Source organism: Panthera pardus, unplaced genomic scaffold (genome assembly GCF_024362965.1).
Source record: "Panthera pardus isolate Hobbes unplaced genomic scaffold, ASM2436296v1 HiC_scaffold_1, whole genome shotgun sequence".
NCBI classification, from domain to species: Eukaryota; Metazoa; Chordata; class Mammalia; order Carnivora; family Felidae; genus Panthera; species Panthera pardus.
Window position 1 is genome coordinate 61,300,685 of NW_026526654.1, and position 27,418 is coordinate 61,328,102.

General features: G+C 45.5%; 1 long non-coding RNA gene across 1 annotated transcript in view; it reads right to left on the reverse strand.

Moving 5' to 3' along the window:
* LOC109265858 (uncharacterized) overlaps positions 1-24,391 on the reverse strand; it is a 73,351-nt gene extending 48,960 nt beyond the window's left edge. The window contains exons 1-6 of the long non-coding RNA XR_002079385.2: positions 24,229-24,391; positions 21,679-24,059; positions 21,185-21,287; positions 20,528-20,713; positions 18,394-18,572; positions 15,281-15,482 (exon numbers count right to left, since the gene is read on the reverse strand). This is a non-coding gene — a long non-coding RNA (uncharacterized LOC109265858). The remainder of the gene's footprint in view (positions 1-15,280; positions 15,483-18,393; positions 18,573-20,527; positions 20,714-21,184; positions 21,288-21,678; positions 24,060-24,228) is intronic.
* Between the last annotated feature and the right edge of the window lie 3,027 nt (positions 24,392-27,418).

Below are 27,418 nucleotides of genomic sequence, written 5' to 3' on the forward strand. Positions count from 1 at the left end.
AGCTATTCCTTACCTGGGAATTTTCTTCCTATAAAAAATCTCCTAATTGTTCTCAATCCCTTCCAATCCAACCTGTAAAATGGCACCAAATTAATATATACATTTAAAATATTTTATTTCTGATTATACTAGTATTATTACTCAATAAATGGCATTGGGACTTTTGTTAGCCTTTTTGAATCAAAAACTAACAAGAAACTTACATCTTATTAATATCATACCACGTGCAAAAATACTGTAGTATAGTCTGGAAACCTTAAAAGCACCAAAAGGAAAACATAATTCAGAAATTAGTCTAGTGTGGGAAAATCTCTATTTATCAAAATACATAAGCTTGTTTAAAAAACTTATTAAAAACTTATTGCAATAACCCATGTGTGGAAAGAGTTGCAATGTGAAAATATTGCAAATGTGAAAGCCTAAGTCATTAAACAGAGGCATAGCATGGTTGTATCTGTTTTATAGCTAACAAATCTGAGTCACAGGCATGTGTATATGAACACGTATGTGGCATATGTGCATACATTTATGTATGCATGTATGCATGTACATATACACCAAATACATAGAAAGGTAACTGAGAAAATCCAGGATTCCCTCTGTGTATGTATGAATGTTTTAAATCCTTTTGGTAAAAACACGTGCATGGAGCACAAAAACTAAAGCAGGCAGAGAATCTTGAAAATACTAACAAGGACAAAGAAGAAAATTCAAATCACATATAATGCCATCACTACATATGTACAGATCAATGGCTTCCCCTTCCCTACGAGATAAACTGCAAATGCCTCAGCAAGTAACATTCTTACCCCTGTCTCCTTCCTAGCTTCGCATGGTATTCTCCCCCAACTAGTAACCTAACATCTGACCAGGACTTGAAATTTTCTGAATACATCTGCTATTACTTCTGCCTGAAATATATTCTCCCACCCTTGGCTGGCAAACAGTTGTTGGTCGGTTCTGTATTCCCTTTTTCTGCTGCATATGACAGTACTTCTGTGAATGCTTCTCCTCTGATAGTGTTAGTTTACCTCCTCTGCTAGACCAGCAGCACTTGAAGGAAGTGATTCATCAATGCCTTCCCCTACTCGCCTACCTGCCCAGTGACTGGTATAGGCACTGGCTCATGGTGGGGCACTCACTAGGTGATGAATGAGTGAGTGCTTAAAAGCAGGCATGCAAGCACAGGAGAAGCAATACAAGAATACAAGGATTACTGAGCGGCAGTGGAAACTCAGCTTGAAATGTATTACATTTTACTGCCCAGGATCCAAATCCATCATTTAACTCAGTTCCATCACTTCCTCAAGCCACACCCAACACCTGGCGGAGCAAAGGGGAGAGAGCATCCGGCAGAGTTGCTCAGGGATGCAGCGATGAGGAAGGGGCTGGCATCATTCTGGAGTGGTGCGGAGCACGTGGTTAAGTGACTGGTTGTGGCTGGGAAGGGAGCAAGAGCTGGAGTGACAGCCCTGGGGCTGAGGTGAAGGAATGGGTTGATGTAAATTGCAGGGTGGGGTTCAGGGCAAAGCATTCCAAAGCCTTCTTTCCCAAAGTAGTTCCAAAAGTATGTAAATAGGTATTGATGCACCGGGGAAAGTCTTACGTGGCCACGTGTTTGGGAAACACTGGATTTAGCAAAGGTAGAGACAATTCTTAGTAGCAGGATTTCTCAGAGACCTGACTTTCTTTAGTAAGCTGCTTTATGAAATCTCAAAAGCAGGGCGCTGTACCAATGTTTACCAAATGTATTTGACACAGTGTATTGGTTTGCTAGGGCGGTGGTAGCAAGAACCACAAACTGGCGGCTTCAACAACAGAAATTTGTCATCTCACCGTTTTGGAAGCTGGGAGTCTGAGATCAAGATCTCAGCAGGTTTGCTTCCTTCTGGAGGCTGTGAGGGAGAATCTGTTCCAAGTGTCTCTCCTAGCTTCTGGTGGCCTGCTGGCAATGTCTTCACTTCCTGGGCTTATAGATTCTTCTGCTTTCACGCTCACATGGCATCCTCCCAGTGTGGGTGGCTGTCTCTATATTTGCCTTTTCCGTAAAGACACTAGTCACGTTGGATGAGGGCTCACCCTTCTACACAGTATGACCTCATCTTAACTTCACTGATTACATCTGCAACAACCCCATCTCCAAACAGTCACATTCTGGGGTACTGCAGGCTAAGATTTCAAGATATAAATTTTAGGGGGAAATGATTCAATCCATATTGCTGCTGGGTGAACTAGGGAGACCTCGGGTCCCGGGGCCTTGACTCAGCCAGATCTGAAGGAGTCACGGAAGATGATTGGTCTAGTCACAAGAATGAATTTAAGGACAGACACATAGCACAGAGGACAAGGAACACAAGCAGGAAAGTTTATTAAAAGCGAAAAGTACACTTCTGAGATATGAGAAGGGTTGAACTCAAGACAGACAGAGAGAGAGAGAGAGAGAGAGAGATGTGTGCCCTGGGGCTTGGGCTTCTACCTTTTATTGACAGTTCTGAGGGGCAGAATATTTATTGTATTTATTGGGACAGAAAGCAGAATTCCTGAGCCTTTTCTTCTCAATTTGGCCAGGGGGTTCCTGTCATGGCATCTGCCATCTTGGGCCTGTCTGGTTAGATCTGGCTTCTTGTGGAGTGCTGTCAGGACCTGCCTCTGATCTTCCCGATAGCTGGCCAGGACTTCGTCCTTGCTGGCCTCCCGGTATCCTGTTAGAACCCAACTAACTGCCTACTCTAACATTAGCACACTTTTTGGCATAGTGTAGCAAAACCACTGACTCCCTGAACTCAGTTTTGGTAAGATCTGCTACAATGGATTCTCTATCATTAGGTTCTTCCAAAAGACAGCTAAAGATAGGGGTCCTCATTCTCCGAAACCCTAGAATGCAACAGGCAATCCAAGAAAGGTGATGTTATGATGACATTTTACAAATGAAAAATGAGAAATTTACAAATGAAAAAAACAGATTCTGATCACCAAAGACATTCATCCAACGTAACTGAGCCATGTTTCAAACCAAGGTCTGTCTCATTACCAAACCACTTCTCTCTCCACTCCAACTTGCTGTTTCCCAAATGATATGGATATCATTAAAGCAAGATCCTTGCTGTGGAAATAATGGGGTTATTTCCCCACCCCTCACTAATGCCTAATCCATACTGAAAAGTGGTTGAGATTTGAAACAAAGCAAAGGCAGGGAGGCTTATTTCCCATCATTGAAATAAATCTGTTTCATACATAGGAAGCACTCCTGGTTAAATGTTTACCTTTTGAACCCTACACTGAAGGAAATGGTTTCCTGAAGCTTTGGCTAATCTTTTAGCAAACTGTCAACCTAAAAACTTGGGTGCTTCTTGATGAGGATTTTAACTGCACTATTGATTATAGTGCAGCTAGAAACCATTTTCAGACTTATCTTCATATGATTTAATTGACATTGAGAGGTATTTTAATTGAAACGTTAGACTTCCTCAGTAGAACTACCCTTTGTTTCTAGCAAGGCAATCTAGCTTTTATGCTTTTAATCGCCATCTGTTGTTCAATAAATGTCAAATCGTTCCTAATGGTCTCTCTAAGCATAGGGTTGGTTTTTTTTTTTTTTTTTAATTTGCTTTTGTACTCAGTGTTCGTTATGGGCAAATGAGTCCTTGCCGTAAAAGAGCGCCATTTCTCATGGTGCTTCAGTCCCGTTAGAAGGAAAAAGTGATTAGAAATAAAGAGACAAGAGAAATGCTTCTTTTCTTTTTTTTTTTTTTTTTTTTTTAATTCTTCTCAGCAGTGGGGAGATTTAGAAAGTCTATAAAAATGTTTCCTTCAGCACTGCTGGTGATTCTACTCCCATTCAAAGCATAAAAGGAACAGAGACTTCTGAAAATCTTTGAGTTGCTTAAATTGTCTGAAATGATTAATATATTTAAAAAGATAGGTGAGGGAGAACATCCACTGGACTCAGCCAAATTTGAGCTGTACCAAGGAGCTCTTGACTTCACAAGCCAACAGGGACTCTTTTTTTTGTTTTTTTTTTTTTTGTTTGTTTGTTTGTTTGTTTTAAACCTTGTGGGAATTTTGTAGAGATAAAGCAGAAGCAATGCAAGGACTCTATTACCCAGGACCCCACAATGGATTCTGAACTGAACCAGCCTACTCTCCAGAGGTGGAGGAAGGGAATGGCCAGTGACTTCCAATGATGCTCAGCTGTGACAGAGAAGGAAAGACCCTCCCTGGGGAGATGCAGAAAATTTTTGCTCTTCCTCATTAGCTTCCTAACACCCAACATCCTCCATGAAAGGTCACCTTTCAAAGTTAGGAAACCAAATGACGCTGGCTCTTGGGGGCCCTGGAGAGTCCTGGAGATAAGGATTGTGTGGCTTCTGGGGGAGGGGCCTTTCATTGAGACTTGCATGCATTGGGTCCCAATCGGCTTGCAAACCAAGAAGTATGCTTGATTGCTTGGATCAGGGTTTGAAATATTTTCCAAGGGTTGGAAGAAGTATATTCTAAGAAGTAATTAGAATTGGTTGAAATACAGGGCTATAAATGGGGGACTGGCACAATTTTACAAGAAACAGATCATAACTCAACATTCTAATGACTTTTTCTTTGGAGAAGGTCAGCAAAGCTATTAACAAGGGAAGTGAGCATGCAGAGTTCTCCATCCCAGACTGTGACTGAACTTTGAACAAAGTACCTCCATCAGGATTCTGACTCTAATTACCTGAGCCGTTGCCTTTGCTCAGGAATGAGGGCTGAGCGGGGGCTAAATGGGCAGTCGGGCTTCTGACTGCCCTTCTGTGCTTCTCTAGCTCTCTTCCCCAAAAGGGATAAGAATAAAGATGCTGACAAGTTCATGTTTTCAGGCACGATGGCCAAAAATACCACAGATTATTACCAGTATTAAAGTCCTCCAAGTGGAATTCCAAGTGGAATTTCCCACACATTATAAAAAGGAGAGGAGGCTTAACAGCACTCTGTCACCCTGTCCTCTCCCCTGAGACACAGGCAAACATGCCGACATGGACCACGTGGCCATAGTGGCATTTAGAAGGGAAACCCATCCACGATGCTTCAGTTTGGAAACATAGCCTGGATAACTTCAAAATGAACTCACTTGCCCTGAAGCTGCCCTGTGTTACTTGTGTACACATCAACTATACCAGTCATTAGGTTTAAACTAAGGTCAGGGAATGTGTCTATGTATTTTTGTTTCTCTGCTAGCCATCCTTCAGGACTCAAAACAGTGCCTGGGATCTCAACAAATATTTGTTAAGTTAAAAAATAAGAATGACAAACAGGGAGTTTTCAGAGGAATCTCAGACCAGCTTGGAGCTCCTTCCAAATGACTCTGGTCTTTCCCAGTGAGCCCAGAATTTGGAGAGTGTGAGATGGTACTCCATTTCTCCATCATTCCTTCCCTCTCTAAATACCCAACACCCATCCTATTCTTTTGTTCCTCTGGGGGTTTATCATCTACTTAGATGAACTTGACCCCAGGCCTTTCCTTCTGCAAGGTCAAGACCAAATTAATCACCAGAGTCAGTGTCAAAAAACTGTATGTCTAGCTGTAAGCTCTCCCCAGGTGGCCTCACCAAATTTAAATGTTTGGTCACTGGACTTCAAAATCAAAGTACCGTCTAGTCAAAATTGTGAGGAACAAGGGGCAAATAGGTCTTCAGACAGTCAGACCTTCCTTGCAGATTATCACTCCTTCAATCATACTGATTCCTACAACGGCCTGTATTTGTATGTCTTACGATTACCCAATGGATGATTATATATTTCCAAAATTTCCTTTGATGCTAACACTAACTCGTGTTAATTTTATGTTGAACTTAACTCTCGTTGCTCTCAGCTTTTAAAAAATTGGAGAATTAACGGATGGCATCCTTTAACCCAACTCCCTTATATCTGTGATACCCCCAGCCCTGGACTCCAGATCCCTGGGCCTACCCCTCTCTTTGCTTCAGCTACCCCGAAGTCTGTTTATTTTCTGACCCGTGTGTACTCCAGACTTGGTTCTGTGGGACCAAGGTAACAATATGTTGCCTTAATTACTCTTCAAAGATGTTTATTTTGAGAGGACACCAGAACTGTTTTTGCAGCCCTCCTGCTGTTAAGAATTCTAAAGGTTAAGGCCTCCAGTAAACTGTGATTAGAAAAAAATCAACGGAGTAACTGCATAATCACCGCTATATTTAGCAGGCTAGTGATTTCCAGAGAAACCTGGCATTTCTGCCCTGCAGTCTCCTCCAATCCCTCAGGAAGTCTTCTGGCCGGAATATGTGATGCTCTCCCGGCCCAGCACCTGGAGCAGAGCTACAGGCCTGAAGTAGCTTAAAATATCTTAGCATCTCATATAGTAACAGAGAATCCAACTCCAAAAGAAAAAGAAAGAAATGAAAATGGCTTACCATAAAATGGTTGGGTGAGGCAGTGCTGGTTCATAAAACAGAACTGTTACATAAAATTCCAATGAGCTTTTTTGTTCCTGTAGGTTCTTCTAAGGTATAGCCCCATTCTTTGTTTTTGTTTTTGTTTTTAATAATCTCTACTCCCCATGTGGGGCCAGAATTCATGACCCCAAGATCAGAGTCTCATGGTCTACTGACTGAGCCAGCCAGGAGCCCCAATAATCCCCTTTCTTAAATTGCTCAAGACCTCATAGTGACTGGTCTGGTATAGTTGTAGTCAGGTGCTCATGTCTCCCACAGACTGTGGGCTTCCCTTTCTACGGTTTTATTGCTCTCCATGAAACTCTTTTCTCTTTCTTCTGATACTGCTCTCTGCTCTTCCTCCCCTCAAAAAAAAAAAAATATCTTACTTGTCAGAAAGTCTGTCATGTATACCTTAGGATATACTGGATTCACTTTGGGGAAGAGAGGAATGATTATCTAAATAATAATGGGTAACACTTACTGAGCACTTACCGCGTGCTAGGAACTGTTCTAGGTACATCATATATATTAATTCAGTTAAGTCTCACAACCACCCAATGAGATAGTTTGTTACTATTTAATCTTCGTTTTACAGATGAGAAAATTAAGGCACAGAGAGGCTAAGAAACTTGTGTCGACTCACACAGCTAGTAAGTAGAAGAGCTGGGCTTTGAACCCAGGCAGTTGGACTCCACAAGCCGTGTTCCCAACCTCTAAACTGTTCCACTTTCCAAACACTTTTTGCCACCATCACCTCTCATTTTTTAAGTAAGATTGGAGCAGAATGAGTGTTAAATCTGGCCCCTTAGCACTGCCTTCTGATCCTTCCGGCACGCTAGCTACGCCTGTTTGTCACAGTGGATCACAGGCACCCAGAAGATGAGAAGAACGGAGGGCAGAAGACAAACAAGCTGGTCTTCAGAGTTATAGAAGGGAACTGAGAGCTGCTCACTGGGCTTTCAAACCGCTTTTCTCTACCCCAGGGTGTCATCGCGGGAGATGAGGCGGGCTCCCGGGACCCCCAGCATCTGCCAGGGCAGCTCCACTTTCAGCCGCCTCACACACACAGGGGGTCTGGGATTTACACTGAACACAGAGATTCATGGTTCAAAAAGGTTTGGAAACCCCAGGGGATGGAGCAATCACCTAGGTGTCAGGTTCCTTAATTGTTAAGCCCTCCTCATGGCTGATTTACACAGCCCTGTACTCCCTGGAGAGGGAAGGCAGGAGGGTGGAGACCAGGGCACATTCTGCAGTCTGTCTGCCAGGAAAATCTCGGTGACTGTCAGATATCCTCGCCTCAAGCAGGAAGAGCGTTCCTAGGGGAGGCGGACAATTAGAGAAGACGGTGACTTTATCTCCAGCCCAGAAAGGCAAGCTTAAAAAAATGTTTAAGGGCAAATGGAAATAAGATGAATCTCTAAGAGCCCTTCAGCAAGCACAAAGTATTTGGAAATCCATTTCTTCCCTCGCCTTCAAAATTCCTTAATTCAGTTACACAGTGTCCTCCTGTGGTCCTCACAAGTGTATTTCTCACTTGCCTGTCTATGCCCCATGTGATGCTTAAGAAGACACACAAACAGATGTGTATGCACACATACGCACACATGTGCGCACACACATACACACACACACACACGCACGCACGCACGTAGGAGATTTAAGCCAGGTCAGCTTCAGGCACCAGTTGGGTGATCTACCCTGGGTATATCTCTCACCGGGCCATCTGTAGATCAGGGAACCAACGTCCTGTTGCCAACCCATAACATAAATTTTATTCAGGGCACCCTCAGATTTACAGGCACCAGGGAGGCCCCAGAGCACAGCGGTGGGGGGAATGCTGGAGTCGGAACGTCCATGTTGGGTCCCAGTTCTGTCACTTACAAACTGTGGGATTTCAAGAGACTTCCTAACGGTCTCTTGAAAGTCTCTTGTCCCCCAGGTTTATCCTCTGCAAAATGGGACTAACAATAGCGCCTGTTGGTAGGATTGTTTGCTCTAAGCATAAAGTGCTTATAACAGCGCCTGGCACGTGGCAAGAGTTGAATAAGCATTAGCTATATATAGCTACCGAAGCGCCTGGCAGCACCCTTGGCCCGTGCTAGGTCAGCCCAGTCCTAATTCCACTCCCACTCCAGCCCCAGTAAGAGTCCGGGGCTGCTTTTCTGCAGAGTGCAGATGGCCACAGTTCAACAGGAAGATTAGCAGCCGTCTTTGTTGGAGACAAACAAGTTACAAGGTTCCTGGGGGAGGCTGGCACTTTGTTAGGCTTTCTTCATAGCGCAACTTAAAATTGAAAACGCTGCCTGAAGCATCCTGCGATCAGAACAAACATTCTTCATTCATTCACCACATATTTACTGAGCGCATCTTTAAAATAATAGCCAGCTACATATGGACACTCCCTGTATAAATGCTGTGTTAAGTGCTTTCTATCCGCTCATAGCGATGCCATAAGGGAGGTACTATTATTCTTTCCATTTTGTATATGAGGTTCAGAGAGGTAAGGTAACTTGCCACCGGTCACACGGCATATGGCGGAACTAAGATTCCATCAGAGAAATGCAAATCAAAACTACAATGACCTATCACCTCACACCTCTTAGAATGGCTAAAATCAAAAACGCTGGACATAACAGGTGTTGGTGAGGAAGTGGAGAAAAAGAAACACTCATGCGCTGTATGGGAATGCAAACTGGTGCAGTCACTCTGGAAAACAGTGTGGAGCTTCCTCAAAAAGTTAAAAATAGAACCCTACAATCTAGGAATCGCACTCCTGGCTGTTTACTCCAAAGATACAAAAACACTAGTTCAAAGGAATGCGTGCACCCCTATGTTTACTGCAGAATATTATTTTCAATAGCCAAATTATGGGAAGAGCCCAAGTGTCCATTGACTAATGAATGGATAAAGAAGTGATATAGTTACTAATATAAATATATATAGTTATCTATAAAAATATCATATATATATATAATGGGATATTACTCAGCCATAAAAAAGAATAAAGTCTTGCCATTTGCAACATTATGGATAGAGCTACAGAGCATGATGCTAACTAAGCCAAATAAGTCTGTCAGAGAAAGACAAATACCATGTAATTTCATTCCTATGTGGAATTTAAGAAACAAAGCAAACAAGCAACGGGGGGAAAAAAAAAGAGACGAACCCAGGAAACAGACTCTTAACTACAGAGAACACACTGATGGTTACCAGAGCAGAGGTGGGTGGTGGGACAGGTGATTTCACAGGTGAAGGGGGTTAAGAGCACACTTACCATGAGCCCTGACTAATGTATAAATTGCTGAATCACTATATTGTATACCTGAAACTAATATAACATTGTATATTAACTACACTGGAATTAAAATTTTTAAACTTAATAAAAATAAGATAAAATCCCACCAGAGCCAGAGTTTTGTTCTTGACCACTCTGCCTCTTCCCTTATGTCTAAAGAATGCAGCCCTCGAACCCACGCACCCTGGCAAGGCGGCCTGTCCTTTCTTCCTCCTCTTCCTCTGTCATCTGTGAAAAGGGAGGCTGCAAATCTCAATTCCTTTCTCGTGAATGCATAGAAAAATCCCAAGACTTCTGTCCACACAGCACACCAATACCAGAGGGGAACAGTTCTGGAGTAAGCATCTCTATTAAGCCATACAAAATCCAGGCTTCAGCTTAAACTTTTTACACAAAACCCCTCTAATATCTCTGCCACCACATCAGACAGAAGGTGTGAAGGCACGCTGCCTTGTTTGCAAACCGTACTAATGTAATCATGATAAAAATTGTCTTGGTGTGCCAGTCTTAGCCATTAAAAAAATAAAGAAGAAGAAAATCCCAGTAGGTATTTCGGGCTGCTTTAAGCAAAGAGAAGCTATGGACTCCTTTTTTTTAGAGAAATGAAATCCTTTGTTTATTGTAATTAGCAGCCAGTATTTTGTCACCTGAACAATAACACTAGGCCCGAGTATAGATAGTGTAATTACAGAGAATTCTAAAGGTCTCTAAAAATATTTCATGGTGACATCAAGTCAAATCATGTCTACCTCTATCCCTGACACACACACACACACACGCACGCACACACACACAGAACTCAAGGACATCTCGCTCCCTGATTTAGCTACACAATTTCCATTCAAACTGGGGAAAGTCACATAGGTAACACCCCATTCAGTTCTTTGAATTTTTATGAATAAAAAAAGAAATCCGTAAAGCAAATCCTGTGATTACAAGCATTTTTAGCACAGAGCACCAGACAGCAGTTCCTGGAAGGGCCCCTTGAATACAACATCGTTCAGGCTCTAGGTATTCTGGGCTCAGCAGTGGGGCGAAGGTTGCGGTCACCTGGGTTCATAGTGGCCCCTCTGGGCAGGGAAGACGCTCCCTTCCCCATTTCAAAGGACACAAGATCTTCCCAGCCCTCAGCCCTCTCCCGTCCTCCCAGATGCCAGGTTGCCACGGGAGATGAAGCTTTCTGGCTCTTTCCTGGGCAGCAATCCCTGCCGGCGTTCAGCCTGGGGGAGCCCACACTCCTTCCGTGGCTCCCCGTCAGGACTGCAAACCCCACCACGCTCCGTGGCATGACAGAGCCAAGGAGCATGCACAGTGGGGACTGTCATGCCTGGGGCCGGGGGTGTGGCTCTGCTTTCGACCAGGTTTGAGACTTGGGGACTGGGCCTGGCCCTCTCTGAACCTCAGTTGCATCATTAATTAGATAGTGACAATAGTACTTACTTCATAGGGTAATTGTGAGATAAAAGTGTTCTCACCACAAATAATGATGATGATAGTGATGATAATGATGATGGGGCAGAAAGAAACTTTGGGAGATTTTTATGGCCTGAAAGTGGTGATCACAGATGTATATTTATTCCCAAAATTACGGAGCTGTGTACATTAAATACGTACAGCCTCTTAAGTATCAGTCATACTTCAATAAGGTACTTTTTAAAAAATAAAGAAAAACATACATAAAAAAATAAAGAAAAACATACATAAAAATATTTGGTAAATGTTCAATTTCAGTCTTCTTGGTTTCTTTCCCCTCTTATGTAGTTTTCCCTTCTTTTCCTAACGGAATTAAGAAGTGAAATGGTTGAATAACTATCTTGACAATAGTCTTTGGCAAAATTCTGGAAAAGGTGAAGTGAAAAAAAGATGGAACGCTGCCTATAGAACACTAGAATTCCACTGGCCTGCAGCTAGCAATGGAGAGGAAATCCACATGTGAGGAGGGAGGCTTGGGCCCTGAGGTTGGCCATCTCCTTGGGGTCTTAGGGTGCCATCCACGGCCAGCCCCACTGTTTTCAGGGGCTTGTCCCTCTCCTTTGTCCTCCAGCCCAGGCACGTGCCCTCCACCAGTCCCTTGTGACAAGGCAGAGGCCCGGCCAACAAAAGTTTTGGAAGATTACACTAAGAGCAAGGGGCTCAAAAAGATAAATCAACAAAAATAATAAGCACTCAGATCATCTGGCTTACACAATGTAGTTTATCCATCTTTAGTATTTGGCCTCAATGGGGAGGTCTCCCTGCCTGGCTGCCCTTCTGCCTCCATGTGGTGAAGGTCACGTTTAGTCCCTGCCATCCTGGAGGGATCCCATGAATCTCCATACCAAGAATGGCCAATTCACAACCTACCTGCTACATGTCCCCGTAGGCTGCTCAGGGCAGACATCCCCAATCAACCACAGCACTCTTCCTCATTGAGCGCAGACTTGGACACAGTCTCTAGGTATCAACTACCAATCAGCCAAAGTTACACCAACTTGTCATCCCTGCTTTAGATCCCCAAAGTCCTTATCAAAGAAAGCAGAGTCCCAAGAAAGCCAGAAAACTCCCTATCACGCCTGACTAAGACTCCCTTCTAAGTTCTGGCTCCTGTCCAAAGACTACCTTGTCTCCAGGTGAGTGATCTTCCGGGAACGACATACATCAGAGGAGCTCACGCCAGCCCACAGAGGTGCCCCTCTTTGCTCACCAACTCAAAACCGCACATTCATATGAAGGTCAATAAGAGAAAGGTCCTCACAGGAGTCTCCTCTTATACTTTCCACCTACCCCGCAAGCCCAGAAGCAAAACACCAGATGCCACGGTATTGGCTGGAGATGGACATCTTTATCATGTTGTCATTACTCAAGCTACGGTTACCCTCAATGGGGACAGAGAAAAAAGCAAGCTACTAGCTGGTAAGAAGGATACCTTACAGCGCCCCATACTGTTTTCTTCCCTAAACCCAGATGAATACCTACAAGGAATATGAAGGTTCTTGTTCTGGGGGCGTAGTTACATCAGGGCCCAAGCCATTGGGAGGGAATGTGAAGAGTGCTCCCTCCTTTTCCCGAACTTTCCTCTTTCCCCACATATTGGTTCTGGGGAGAATCAAAGGCAAGAATGCCCTCTAAGTACTTTACTTCGGTCATTAAATTTTCACACAAACTCTGTGTCATGTATTCTTGAAGTTCATTTTATAGATGAGACAACTGAGGCTTCGAGAGGTTGGAAACCCTTCCCAAGGTTACACAGCTTGAAACAGGCACTGTACAGCTTCAAATCTTAATCTCTTCCTATACCATGCTGGCCCTCACGTCAAACCATGCAAGGCACAGCCAGGGGCCACACATAAACCCAGAATGGTCCCAACCAGGGTCCTGTTGCCATTTTCCATGGCCTTAAGAGGTAGAAGACAAACTTTGACTCCCAAAGGAGGCTCTGATGACATCATTCACATAATAAAATATTGTGGGGTCGTTCACAGAAATAACGGGTGTCTACCAAATGCTGGAATCTTTTGATGACCCAAGAATTCTAACACTGCCTCTGTGGTCATCGATTTGTTGGGGGTAAATGAGAACAATGCCTAATAACCCTTCTTCCAAACCAAAGACTTTAGCCACAACCAACCCATTGCAAGTGTGGGCAGGTTTCGTCTGAAATAAATCCCAAATCAGTCCACCTTGTTCCACCTGCATTTCCGCCACCCTGGTCCAAGTCACTGTTGCATCCTTCAAAGGCAGTGCAGTAACTCCTCTCCCTGTGTCACTCTGTTCCCAACTCCTGTCCCACAGCTGTCAAACTCCTGGCTTTTAGAAGCCAATGACTGCTGTTAGAATAGAATCCGGGCCCCCTATGATGGTCTCCAAGCTTCCACCTGTTCTGACTCCTGTCCACTCACCTTATATCTGATTTATGTACTTTGTTATCTATTTTTCTCTGTTTCCAGTAGCAAGCTTCTCATGGGAAAGGGGACCTTCCTGACTTGTTAAACACACAAGTACACGTTGAATATATGAATGAAGGTTATCTGTGACACATAGAGGAATACAAACTCTCCCCTACAGGCTTGCTCGATGCGTTGGTTCTAGGGACTACAGAGGTGTGATAATCTGGAAACCAGAAGCCTTGGGTTTAGTCATTGCACTGCTACTTAAATTCACAGCACAAGACTGGGAAAACCTCTCAACAGTCTTTGGCCTCTGTTTCCCTGTCTGTTAGTTCTGCCTTTTCCGTGAACAGACGTGATCACCCTCCTGATTCAGCAAACTCTATCGACTATTTGCAAGGCACTCCACTGGGTCCTGGCAATGCCAAGATGAAGGACACCACACTAGCCGAGAAAGAACACACAGGTGATTTGGGGCCAGAGACGAGGCAGTACGTAAACAATGTCTGATATCCTACCATGAGCCCTAATGGAAACCCAGTAAAGATACAACATGACGCGAAGGAGCAAACTGCCAGTTTCATCTGGTACTCAGGGTGGAGGCCACTCCTGAAGCTGGGCTTTGATAACAGACAGGAACTCCCGCGCCAGAGGATCAGAGTCGTGCACGGGAACACCAGCAAAGGCATGATGCATCACGCGCAGGGAACAGGAAGTGGCTCTAAGTGGCCAGTTATGGAGAGTGTGGAGGGGCACAGGTGGAAAAGGAGGTTGGGCAGGTACGCTGGGGCATGGAACGTGGAGCCTCTAGGCCAGGGTAAGGGGTTGAAATCTTAGGACAAGTGTTTTGAGCAGAGGCATGACCTATCTAAGTGTATTTCAGAAAGATTATTCTGACAGCAGCCTGGAGGGTGGATTTGGAGGGAAACGCAGCAGAAACAGGACTGTGGAGAGCAAGCTGTGGTAGTAATGCAGGCAAGCAGGGGGCCGAAAGGAGTCGCAGAGAACTGGAGAGAAGCAGCCTAGGCATGAGCATTAGGACCCCCAGTACGTCTCTAAAGCCTGGGAGAGTTGAAAGTTCCCAGCTGGGGTGATTGGTTGTTGCTTTTCCCCCAACAATGCATGCAGGAGGAGAATCCAGTTTAGGAAGAAATGTACCAAGTTCCTTCTTGAACATGTGAGTCCCCTCCTACGAAAGCACACGAGAGCAGGGTGTTGTGGCCAAATCCTTGCGTTAGGGTGGCAGGAGGAGCTGGAACTGTGACCAAATCACTGCACCGTCCTTGTTTTGTCCCCTCCCTGGCAGGAGGAAGGCAAGTTATGATTGCCTCTTTCCTCTTGGGGGTGTAGCGAGGCTTTGTTTCTCTGTTTCACGGGCTGTGTCACACCCAGATGAAAGGAGCTCTGTGAGGCAGGAGCATAAGGAGACAGGGCACAAAGAAAGGTCTAAAAGGCTGCCTGAAGGGTAGGAGACAGGTTTGCAGGGCGTTCGTTCTGGCTTCATAATGTGATTTAAAGATCCAGAAATGAGAATGAAAAGATACAGGCAGCAGCAAAAGAGATGGATTCATTCTCTCTCCAGATGGATTAACACTTGGATTGTTTTTCCCAGATGTAACTGGCCAGGATTTTTATTAAAAAAAAAAAAAAAAAAAAAAAAAAAAAAAAAAAAAAAAAAAAAAACCTACCATGCTTCTCTCTCAAGGGGACAGCATGGGGCGGCAGACCCAAAGGGCTCCGAAAGAGACAGCTGTCAGCTCAGCAGCTTACTGTGAGGACCGCTCTGTGCAGAGGTGTGGAGGCTGGGACCAGTCAGGCTTCAGGCGCCAGAGATTCGGCCCTTCACCAGCCCAGGGAGCCACCACAGATCCTTCCACAAAGCCCAGATGCCTGCAGAAAATAAAAAGAAGTTTGCTTAGTACTCCGCACCAGACCAGATGGCTCCTTTTCGGATAAGACTTTCGAAGTGTCCAGAGTGTTCTTTCTTCTCAGCTCACCCCTGAAGCACCCCCCTCTGATCGCACTTGCCCCCACCCCCACTCCACAAGCTGCTCCTCCCTGGGGCCTCTGTGAAAATGGGTCAGCCTTGGAGTGTTCTGGAAAAACAACTTCTCCCTGGGCTTACCAGTTTCTGGGAGAAATAGCACCTTCCTGTGCCTGCAGGACTTGGCTCCTTCACATTCACCCTTTCCCTCCATCCCCCTCACTGCCTGGCTTCTAGCACTTGAGTCTTACCCATCCTTCGAGGCCCTGAAAATCACACCTCCCCCCAAAGTCTTCCTAGACTGCCTAGTAGGAGTTTCTCTCTTTGTTCTCCTGTTACACTTTATTTGTTATAACCCTGTGTTAAGTCTACTTGCCTTCTACTTGCTGTGGCTCTAAGTTTCGCTCACACTCTCGATTTTAAGGCCTTGGAGACCAGAGCTGCGCTGGGCTCACCGCATTAGCCTCGGGGCCTGCCACTGCTTAACCAATGTTTGCTGGGTTCATTAGAATAGGTGAGTAAGAGCTGGAAGCTATACTGTTGCCGTAAGGAGAGGAAGGTGTTCCCAGAATGAGTCTGCTTCTGCTAGAGCTGCCTGGATTTCATAACCTGGCATTATTGCAGGGGGACTTAGGGATGTCAGGCGGGAGCCATGGTTATAGGTCTGGGAACATCCACTGGTCAGGCCTGCCGGCAGGGAGGAAGAACAACATCGTGGCCCTGGGAAGAGTTCTGGCTCAGACAGGGTGGGTGGGATCCTGGCTGCCTGTACCAATTTCGAGCCCTGGAATAACAGGCAAGTGTCTTCTCATGTTCTGATCCTCCATTTAGTCAGCTGCAAAGTGATCATAGTCATTCCTACCCTTGCAGGTAATTGTAGGAAGATAACTGTAGGTGCGCGTTGCCTGGCACCTAATCGATGCGCACTGAGTTCTCTGACTAACTCATTCATTGATGGAGGATGTAAATGAGGACAAGGCGCAGCCTGGAGAAGGGGGATCCACAGCCCATGAACAAGGGTGGTTCTTGTAATACAGGTTAGTGACGATGTCTGGGTGTGGATACATCTGTACGCTGAGCTACTGAGACCTGAATTCTGTCCTAAAAACTCTGGTACACACAGAATATGTAGAATAACTTTTCTGAGCTTTGACTACACTGGGTCAAAGCTATGCTTCCCACTACCTCCACATGGTTATTGTGAATAATAAACCACCGCAGGCTGTTGAGTCTTTGATGAAATGCAAACATATTGCACAGCCCGGTGCCCAGGCCCTAGTAAGCAAGCCTTGAATAAGGGTTCCTTTTATTACAATCTTTTTTTCCCTCTAGACTCTAAGTTCCATGGAGTCAGGAACTATGTCTGTTTTGTTTTGCACCTTGTACTCAGACGCTGAACACAGAACCTGACAGGTTGGGGCAGGGGAAGCTTTATGAATATATTTTGAAGAAATGAATTAATACCCATCTGGCATTGTTTAACTCTAGAGCATGGAGGCTGTGATGATCCTTAATGTTTATTTCATTCTATGGCATTCAATGATTTCTAGTCAGATGGGGGGACCAGTTCAGGTCAGGAAGTATTTCAGCTATTGAATCTGTGATTGCGTTGCTTCATGAATAAAAATAAATCAACATTTTTTTTCTCTCTCTCAATCTAGTTATTATCTCTGTGCAATAATTGGGGATTGGGAGAAATTCTTGTTCCTTCTTTGTTAGTGTTGACCAACAAACTTGTGAACTTGAATGCATGTTAGCAATTAGTATTGATTAATCTGATTTGCAAGCTTGGGCACATAACTTTGCTCTGGAAATCCTGCACATTTTCTTGACCACAGCCACAGACAGTCAGAGAATAATCTGAATCCCTGATCACCATGAGCTTCCTCCAGACCAATGACCCACACTTTTGACCCTTCCCAAACTCATGTCTCCAGGAATGGAAAGGAAGAGAGAAGCCACAATTTCTCAGGTGCCAAACTTTGTGCAAGGACTTTGCATTTCTTTAGTAGTATTTCATGCTGCCCACGAATTAAGTATCTTAGATCTTCTTCTGGGCACGTTTGCCTTCTCCCTCAAAGTCAGGTTTAGCCCCATGACTTGCTTTGGGGATGGACATGTGAGCAGAAGAGATACACATTCTTTCTGGGATAAAGTTTTAAGAGCCAGCATGCTATTTTGCACACTCACTTTCCCTCTCCCATGATGATGTGCCACATGATGAAGCCTCCTTCAGGTTAGGACCCAGAGTGAGGATAATCTGGAACAGAGTGCCCAGCTTACTCCCAAGAGCGAGTGGCGTTAGCAAGAAGAATGTCTTTGGAGGTTTAAGACACTGAAACTTAGGAAGTCATCTGTTACTGCAGCATAACCTGAACCATCCTGACTGATATGTCAGTTCATTTAATCCTCATAAAAAAGATCCATGAGGTGGGTGTTAGGAGATGATTCTTCATGGATCTCATGCATTTCTACATACATGTCTTACAAGCAAAGCTATAGTTCCCTTTATTCCAGAATGTCTTCTCAAGGACATCTGTATAGCAAGTGGCCTGGAAAGGTAGAGATAGTATCACCCACCAGAGGAAAAGGCAGGCATACTTACTGCTTGTTATAAACTCAGGATCCCTAAGCCCGGGTCACTCTCCTATATAACACCGCTCACTGTGTGTGTAGGTAACCAGTGTGACAGGCTAACATGTTAGATGGAATAAGGGAAATTAATGTCTATTAAATAACTAGTGTATTTCAAGCACTGTGCTAGAATGCTATTTTCCAGAGTTCTTTAAAAATTAGCATTGAACTATCCCGACTTACCTAGTTTTGATGCCTAAAGGAAGACATTTGTCTCAGTCTCGGCATACATCACACCCATATTCAACTGCCTTCTCCCCAGCAAACAGATGACCCGGAGACTGTGTTAAACTGTCGGATTTCCAATAATTTAATGTCCAGGGTACCTTGTGCAGTGATAGGCCTGGGAGCTCTGGAGGTCTCTGGAAGAAGCACAGAGTATGTGTAGAGCCAAAGACCTTGGGGGCACCAAGGGCACTCAGATCCAAGCAGTGGCCTCACGCCATCTCCCTGCCCTCCTGTAGGCAACGCGACAGGATGAAGGGGCACCAGGGGCTTGGCATAACTAGCATAATTGAGCTGCAGTGGGAGTACGCATTTCCCCCAACTACAAAGCCCAAGGCTCTCAGATCCCAGGAAAACTGAGCCAGAGCTTCACGCCTACCCACCCTCAAGCCATCCTTTTCCAGTGGGACACAATGGAAGGGACTGGGGCCCACAGATCTGGGTTCAACTCTTGACTCAAACTCTAATCTACCTTAGTGACATGGGGGCAAGATTTTTAACTTCTCTGAGCTTCAATTTTTTCATCCATAAAGCAGAATAACCATATCTCTAACTTGTAAGGTTTTTACGGAGACTAACGAATGAGATCCCGTATGTAAAGCACAACGTCCAGCGCATAGTAGTCTTTCAATAAATAGCAGCAACTCTTATTACCGTCATCATTTTTTTTGACTGAGGAGACAGAACATCCCTTCAAACAAAAGAAAATTAAAAACTAGGTGCAGAGCCACTGGCTGAAAGCCAAAGGGGAAGATAAAGCACTATAATTGCCTCTCCTGGGAAAAGCAATAAATCCAGGCAGCTGTGCTGCTCCCACTCTGTGGCGGTGTGAGAGGGGGGCTGTGTCAGAGAACTTCTGTCTCAGAACCTGAGTGTCCACCATGTACAAGGCACTCTCTGGGGGGATGTAAGGGGTGCAACGAAGAGGCAAGCACTGTTCGGCCTTCCAGGAGTTTATTCTCTACAGAGGCTAGCACAAAGGGAGGATTAGATAACAAGAGATAGATAATAAAGGTAGATAATCGTTATTAGCTACCAAGATTGGGACAAAGGGAGGATTGGAAAATATTGTATTATGGGAAAATTGACAAAAGGGAAGTGATGTGCACAGGTGTTCACGGTGGCTGAGCTTTCATTCTGGCAACAGGGCGTTAAGACAGGCTTCATATATGGATATTTGGGATGAGTAGATGAAATTTCTTTTTTATTGCTTTTTAATTCTTTTTTTAATGTTTATTTATTTTTGAGAGAGACAGAGACAGAATGCGAACGGGTTAGGGGCAGAGAAAGAGGGAGACACAGAAGCAGAAGCAGGCTCCAGGCTCTGAGCTGTCAGCACAGAGCCCGACGCGGGGCTCAAACTCCGCTGTGAGATCGTGACCTGAGCCAAAGTCCGTCGCTCAACCGACGGAGCCACCCAGGTGCCCCTGAAATTTCAAGAGCGACATGGGAAAAGGGAGGGCAATTAAGCAAAAGGAAAATAACGAATCTGACAAGGATTGGGCCCATTCGGGAACAGAGAGTGGTATGATTTGGCTGGAAAGTGTTATGGGATAACCAGGAAACAGACTCTACACAATGGATGGCCTTGAGAGTGTGCTTAATCTGGTCCTCAGCGAAGAGTGGCAGGCTTAGAACTATGTCTAAGCGAGACGAACCTGGTGGCTCTACTTAGGACAGACTGGAAGAGGAAGACTTTAGCAGCAGAGAGACCATTTAGGGAAGTAAGAAGTATCTGAGGCTGGAAGAATGGGAGCCCTGGATTGGAGGGGAGCGTCTGCAAGGATAGAAAGGGTGAATCCGGAAAAGGTGAAAATTCTATATTCAAGGAAGAGAAGCATGAGGAGAAGCTTAGCAATATCTAAGCCATGTAGCAGGCATCCCTGTGCTGGACCTAGAAAGGTACGGGCAAAGCACTTCTGTGATGTGGTCACCACCCACACGCTATGGAGACTGCAAGTTCCGGAAGACTTCTGCTTAACAGGACCAAATTGGTCAAGGATTTAGGGGATGAGCTTAAGCAGTAACTTTCTAACAAATAAGGGGTATTACCCACACAACAATAGACTAAGCAAAGAAGCCAGGGGCTCACCTTTTCTGAAAGATTTTAAAGCTGGACATGATGCTGGATGCCATTCCACTGGTCAGAAGACTGAATTAGGTCAACTGGGCTTGCAAGGTTGGCTCGGGCTTGAGCGTCTCCAAACCAGAGTACATGAGGCTTCCTGAGGAGGAGATCCCGAAGGACTCCCCGGTCAGGGCCATTTCCAACAGTCCTCTAGGCAACCCAGGAAGAAAAGGAAGAGGAAATTAATTTTCGAATGACTGCAGACATTAAGTATTCGACTACCCCTTTACCAATGACAGCCCAGTGGGAAATGTTGACATGCACGGCTTTGGCAAATGAGCTTTACAAAGTAAAGCACTGCTTCTTCTTACAAAGCAACTCACAGTTTGAATTGAGATTCTGACATATGTTTATGTTTTGACCCAATAATTTTACTTCTAGGAATCTAGCCTCAGAAAATGATCAAAAGTACAAAGATTTATATGCCAAAATATTTACAAAGGAGAAAAAAAATGGGGAAAACAAACCGAACGGCAACAATAGGGACAGAGTTAAATAGATGACGGTATGTCTGTTTATGAAATACTTTGTAGACATTAAAAGTCATGTGTCTGAAGAATAAGAGAAGATGTTCACAAAAGAATGCTAAATGGAAAAAGCAGCCTGATAAATTATACATACGTTGTGATACCATGATGATTCCATGGTGGAAAAGTAGCAAACTCAGAGGGAGGGAATCGAGGCAGCCTTCCTTCTTCTTACTTTTCTGAACCTTCAAATACTCCTGTAAGTATTTATTAACAATAATAATAATGAACATTGGTTGAAGTCTTAGTGCATGCCACATCCAGTCTTAGAAACTTTATACACATATCAAGTCACTTAATCCTCATAATGACTCTATCAAATAGGCCCCATTATTAAATCCATATTATAGTCAAAAAGAGTCTTGGAGCCAGGTTCTTTGTTCAAAGTGATCCAGCGAGGACAGGGTAGAGGTGAGACTCGACGTTAGGTCTCTGTGGTCCCAATCTTTCAAACTTACTTCGTTAACTCGCCTCTAAGATCAGTAAATATACAGGTGGGGGTAATGCTCCTAATTTCAAAAATGTCCTCCCGCTGCCCCCACCCACCCCCCCCCCCATACACACACACTCTATTTTATAAGGGAATACCGGGTGTTTAGTGGAGGAAAGCCAGACATTCCAGAACTGGACTCTGCTTTTATGTCAAGCCATTCACTTTTTATGCCAATATCACCAAAACACTGATGATAGGACCTTGTTTTCTGTGGGAGGAACGGGGATTATAAAAGGTCAAAGAAAATGACTTCACATTGTTAGCAATTAGCTAATTAAGTAAATTATGTGAAGTATTTAACACTAGAACTAGTCATTAGAGTTTACAAGTAGATTAAGAAAAAATAGGAATGGGTTTTGTACTTTGGAATAAAATGAGATGGGAAAGAGATGCCTTTTTCTCCCCTGGGAACCCTTCTGCTTTGAGAAGTGCAGTCAGGCTCATGGGGGTCCCAGGCCAGCCCCTCGTCAGCTGAGTGAGGACCTTGGCCCAGTCACTTACCTTCTCTGGGTCTCAGTTTCCTCATCGGTAGGGGTAGGTCCAGATGATTTATACATTCCTTGCTCTGATTATCACTGCTTCTATGACAAAATTGTCACTGCTTCTATGACAAATTCTATGACAGAGGACAAACCTGTATCTGAAAAGGCTGGTCGTCCGCCTCCCAGACACAGGAATCCAACATTTTGCACGACCTTTCTCCTCTAGAAAGAGGACCCCTTTTCTTCTCCCCAGCCCGGCAGCCCCAGGGCTGAGATCACAAGCCTTTCGTCAGAGCTTTTTGTGATAAAGCAGCCGAAGTAGGGGTGAGGCTAGGAGAGAAAGTGGGATCGGGGATGATGGAGAGCTTTTGGGTGCTGTAAGAATCTCTAGACCGTATTCCTACCCACGCTTCCTGATTGGAACTGCCCAGAGAACTGTATTCTGATTCCATTGTTATTGTTTCTTTTTCCCCTTTAAAGCACTGTCTATGGGAATAAAGGCTCATAATCTCAGGGATCGCTGAGCTAATTTATAAAATGAGAAAAGGAAGTTATTTTCTGTGCACGTAGCATGATATTCCCCCTGACAATGCACACACTGGGCTGGCAGTGCCTGGCTCGCTTCTCCAGCCCACTTGATATTCTGCTCACAGTGCAGAACACAGGAGGGTCAAGGCCAAACATAGATGATGCACAATAGAAACACGCCAAGAGCAGGCTGTTTTCCGGGGACCAGAAAATGTTACCCTATTACTGTTCAGGGACAGCGAGAAACGGAAAGAGGAGAGGGCCCTCAGTGGTGTCTGAGGGACAAACACCTGCGTTAAATCTCAACAGGATCCACCTGCAGGAACCTCAAAGAACAGAAACCTCTCTCTGAGCCACGCGGCCCCTGGTAAACCAGTAACATCTAGCCAGCCAGGGTCCAGGCACATGCAGGCCCCATGGAGTACGTGGAGATGGGTGAATTGAGGCGGGTGAATATGAAAACAGACAGTGAGTAAAAGATTGCCCGTGGGCACGGACGCTCAGCCAGGGGAGAGTACATTTCCTCTTCCACAAGCCTCCCGGCTCAACTGAAAGGTTCTTAATGCTAGAGCTGGAGTAAGGATGAGGAGCTCCTGGTGATTCCCATTTCTTGACCCATGCTGTAGACCAGACCTGGTGCTATGGGCCAGAGTTATTTCATCTGAGTTATTTTCAATCCTCACAAGTACCGCATGTCATAGTTAAGGAGACCGAGACTCAGAAAGTTTAAGAAACTTGACCAAGCTAACACAGCTAGTAAATCCCACAGCTGGGGGGACTGGAACTGGAGTTTGATTGTTCCCAAACCAGCCCTTGTTCCATTATGCCACATGGTCACCTCCCATCCATATGTCGAGAGCTTGTTATATAGAAAACACAATGGATGGCAGTGTCTGGGGGGGGGGGGGCGGGGAGAGAGAGGAAGAGATCATATGTGTGTGTGTGTTTGTACAGAGATCTCCAAACACTGCAGGATCTGAACACAGATCAGTCCAGTGGAGCAAACCGCCCAAACCTCTGCTTGGCCATCTTTCCTGATTCCGAGAATCCTCCCCTGTGAAGGCAGCCAGGCCGTTACCAGCCATCACTGCCAGGGCTGGAAGTAGAGGTGAGTGTGACCTACGCCCCCTGTGTGTCACATGCTGCTCCCACCACGCGGCCACCTCTTCAGCATACTATACCCGACAAGGTTCCACGCAGGCCACTGGGCCATCCGTAGACCAGCCTACCACACCAGCTTCCCGAAGCTTCTCTCCAGCTGCCAGGGAGCAGAGGCTTTGGTGAAAAGCAGCCATCACAGCGAGCATCAGAGGGCTGAGGAGGAACCGGGGACCCTGTGCTGCACTTCAGTCTGCATTGGTGTGCAGCTTGACTTCTTTTAGGCTTGTCTTGGTTTTCCTCCAATCAACTCATGTTTCTGGTTGTCACCACCTTGCTGCGTAAAAGCAGAAGCCTGGGTCTCCTTGCTGCTTCCCCAAAACAAGAGAGAAAATGAAGAGATTAAACAAAAGAAAACAAATGGCGTCTTCCTATGATGTATCTACAGACAGGGTGCCTGCCTATATCGTGGGCAGTTCGAACTGGAACCTTCTGGGAGTGAAGCCCCCCACCCCGCCCCCGGCTATTAATAATTACATCAGGACCGTCAGCACAAACTGGACCGGCCTGTGCAAGACAAGATGTTTCTGTGGAATAAGTCTCTGCAAACAGGGTCCGTGTCATGGCTCTTTCCTGGGCAGCACGTAGCATATTAGGAGGTGGTGGTGGTTTTCAGTAATAAACCTATGAAATGAGAATAAGAAAAGAAATGGGGTTTGGGGGGGGGTGGGATGGGGCCAGCAGAGTAGGTAAAGTGGCCTTTCCTGCCATTATCTTTCCTCTCAAACTGTCAACAGTCAGAGATGTCCCTACACTGGGCCCCACCTTCCTCAAAGCCTTTAAGCTCTTTGCAGGCACCATTCTGAATAAATTCTCCAGGCCAGAGATATTTGCATTGCAACTGTGAAGGAACCCCTGAGGGACAGGAGTGGCTCCAAGCAGCCAGGGACCTGGGAATCCTACAAAAGGTAGAAGGAAGCCTGCTCAAGCTGCCCCCTGCGGTGAGGTTTTTCAGAAGAGAAAACGCCCCCTCCCCCTTCCTCTCTTTTCAGAGATTTAAAGGGAATAACCTGGCACTGGCGAATACTGAATCCTTAAGATTAACTGGCTCTAAGTGTTGTCGATTCAGGGTTAATGAGGGCCAAGCTGCTGAGCTTGCCTCATGTGCCAGGCTGGCACCCTCACCCACGTAGGAGGGGGCCAAGCAGCGCCTCTCGGAGGTATAGCCCCAAGGGTTGCAGGATTTTTTACCTCAATACCCAGGGTTCATTGTCCCTCGAAGAATGAACAGGTGGACACAGAATAATAGGCGCCAACAGACAAAAGTTTATTAGAGTATAAGATCAGAAAGTAAGAATCGCAGGAAAGCTCTCTTTACAGAGAGGGGGCATCTGAAAGTGAATGCCCATGGACTACAGGCAAGGGACTTGTTTTATAGGGTTTGGGGGGCCCCCTTTCCTTCTCCCTTGTTTCTTCACAGGTTCTACCCTTATTGGGTAGGTAACTCTACGTGTCTAGTCATCCCTTTCTTTTTTCTTTTTTAGGTTTATCTATTTATTTTGAGAGAGAGAGAGAGTGTGCCCAAGCGGGGGAGGGACAGAGAGAGTGATCGAGAATCCCAAGCAGGCTCCATGCTGTCAGCGCAGAGCCTATTGTGAGGCTCGAACCCACGAGCCGAGAGATCATGGCCTGAGCTGAAACCAAGAGTTGGAAGCTTAACCGACTGAACCACCGAGACCCACTAGACATTCTATTTTGATTGACTCGTTTCCACTGCATGAGGGGTGGTCCCTGGCCATACTGTTCTTTGTGCCTCGCGTGTTGTATGGTCTACTTATTTTTAGTTAGGTCTTTTGTCAAATTCCTGAGGCAAACCTGAGGGGGAGTAGGTGATGTCACACGCTTAAGAGGAACTTTATGCCCAAGGGAGTTTGCTGGAGATCAGCCGCGACCGGGAGAAATGTTTTAAAACTTGTGTTTTCCCCCACCCAGGGACCTTCAGGCCCTAGCCTCTCCCCCTCTGCCCACCGAATCCTATCTTTCCCTAGGATACTGAGATACCCCACCCTTGGCGGGGGCCACTCCAGAATCTGCTCTGTGCTGTTGACAAAAATGAAGTTTCTCTCCCTGCAGGCAATGAAGACGGCCATGCAAACCGGAGCTCTGCGGCCCGGCGACAGCAGAGCAGCACCAAGAGAGAGCTTCCGGGGTATTTCTTAATTGGGCACGCAGAAGCCAAAGTCTACTAATGGCCGTTTAAATACCAGCACCATTAGCTGTGTCGCTGCTGAACTACCTACCAGATGTGTAACAACCATATTTACTGGTCTTTCTGCAGCTGGTTGTACCTTCTCTGGGCTCATGCCCCATTCATTAAAATGGCTGTTTCCCCATCTGCTTCGAGGAGAGCGCCTCCATATGGCCCCAGGACATGGTGTCCGGTGTGCTCCCAGAGGAGGCCCCGCACAAGACCCGGAGGGGAGCAGTGTAGAGGTCAAATGACTGCTACCATCTGATTTTTATTAAAAACAACATTTAAACAGAACAACCATCCTATTGCCACCAGGGTATTCTATTTTTCTGCTGGGAGAACAAAAGCTCTGTGAATGTTTTATTCAGCAGTAACTAGAACACTGTTATTATAAACTTTCTTTCCCAAACGAATTCCCTGAGCTTATGCTGCCAGAATTCCTCCTCTCCAGGGCAGTTCTGCCTTTACTCATTGACTTCTGAGATCCTTCTAGAAAATCTGCCACCCGGACTCCAGCAAGCAGCAGATGGTCTCAGGGGGGCTGTGGAACTCCTTGTGGTGCAGCCCCGCCCAGGATGGCTCTGAGAAAAGTGACAAGCTATGTTTTCATTGGAAAGCAACACCATGCTACTGTCCTTACCATGATTCTCTTCAGGAGCAGATCAGAGCCTGGTGAAAGGCCCTCGGGGTGGGGGAGGGGTGTCCCTATCTGCACTGTCACCTCAGGAGTTCTGGGTAAAGCGTCACCTCCAAAAGTCAGCCTGTCAGTCAAGGACCCTCTAAGTCAGTGGAGGGAAATATCATCCAAGGGGAGAATGTGAAACAGGGTACAGCCCAAGTTCTAGAACTTCCTAGATGGTTCCACCAATAGAAATAGGAGCCCCTCCTAGGACACTACTGGATCCCTAGGATGGATTTACCTTTGATGTCGGTACCATTCCAATATCTCTGATGGAGTCTGACAGAGGAACTATACAGTTGCAAAAGCCAGCTTCCCTTTGAAATTTCATTCAGATTGACCACTGTCAGAGGAGAAACTCTCCCATTATGGCAGCATCAGGCAAAGCCACCACTGGGAGTGAGCATTAAAAAGAAAACAGTGATGAATGACCAGGAGATGAAGGACAAGCTAAAAAAAAAAAAAAAGCAGTGACCAGAGACAAAATGGGAACAGCAGGAATGGTGAAAAGCAGTGGTCACCGAATAAGGTTGCTGTGCCACAGTCTATTGGCTCTGGTATCAATTCCAACTTGTATCATCTTCCCTGTATCCCAGCAAAGGAAGATTGAAACCACATCTCCCAGTCTCCGGTATGGCTACATTTCTGGGTCCGTGCAGGTTCAGTGAACAAGATCCACTTACAGCAGCTTTGGAAGGTGGAAGGCTTTGCAAGTGTGCCAGTGGTTAAGTGGGTACCAGCAGAGGTGAGGGTTGGCAGCAAAGGGGCTCCGCGTGCCGATGGCTGGTACCACTTTG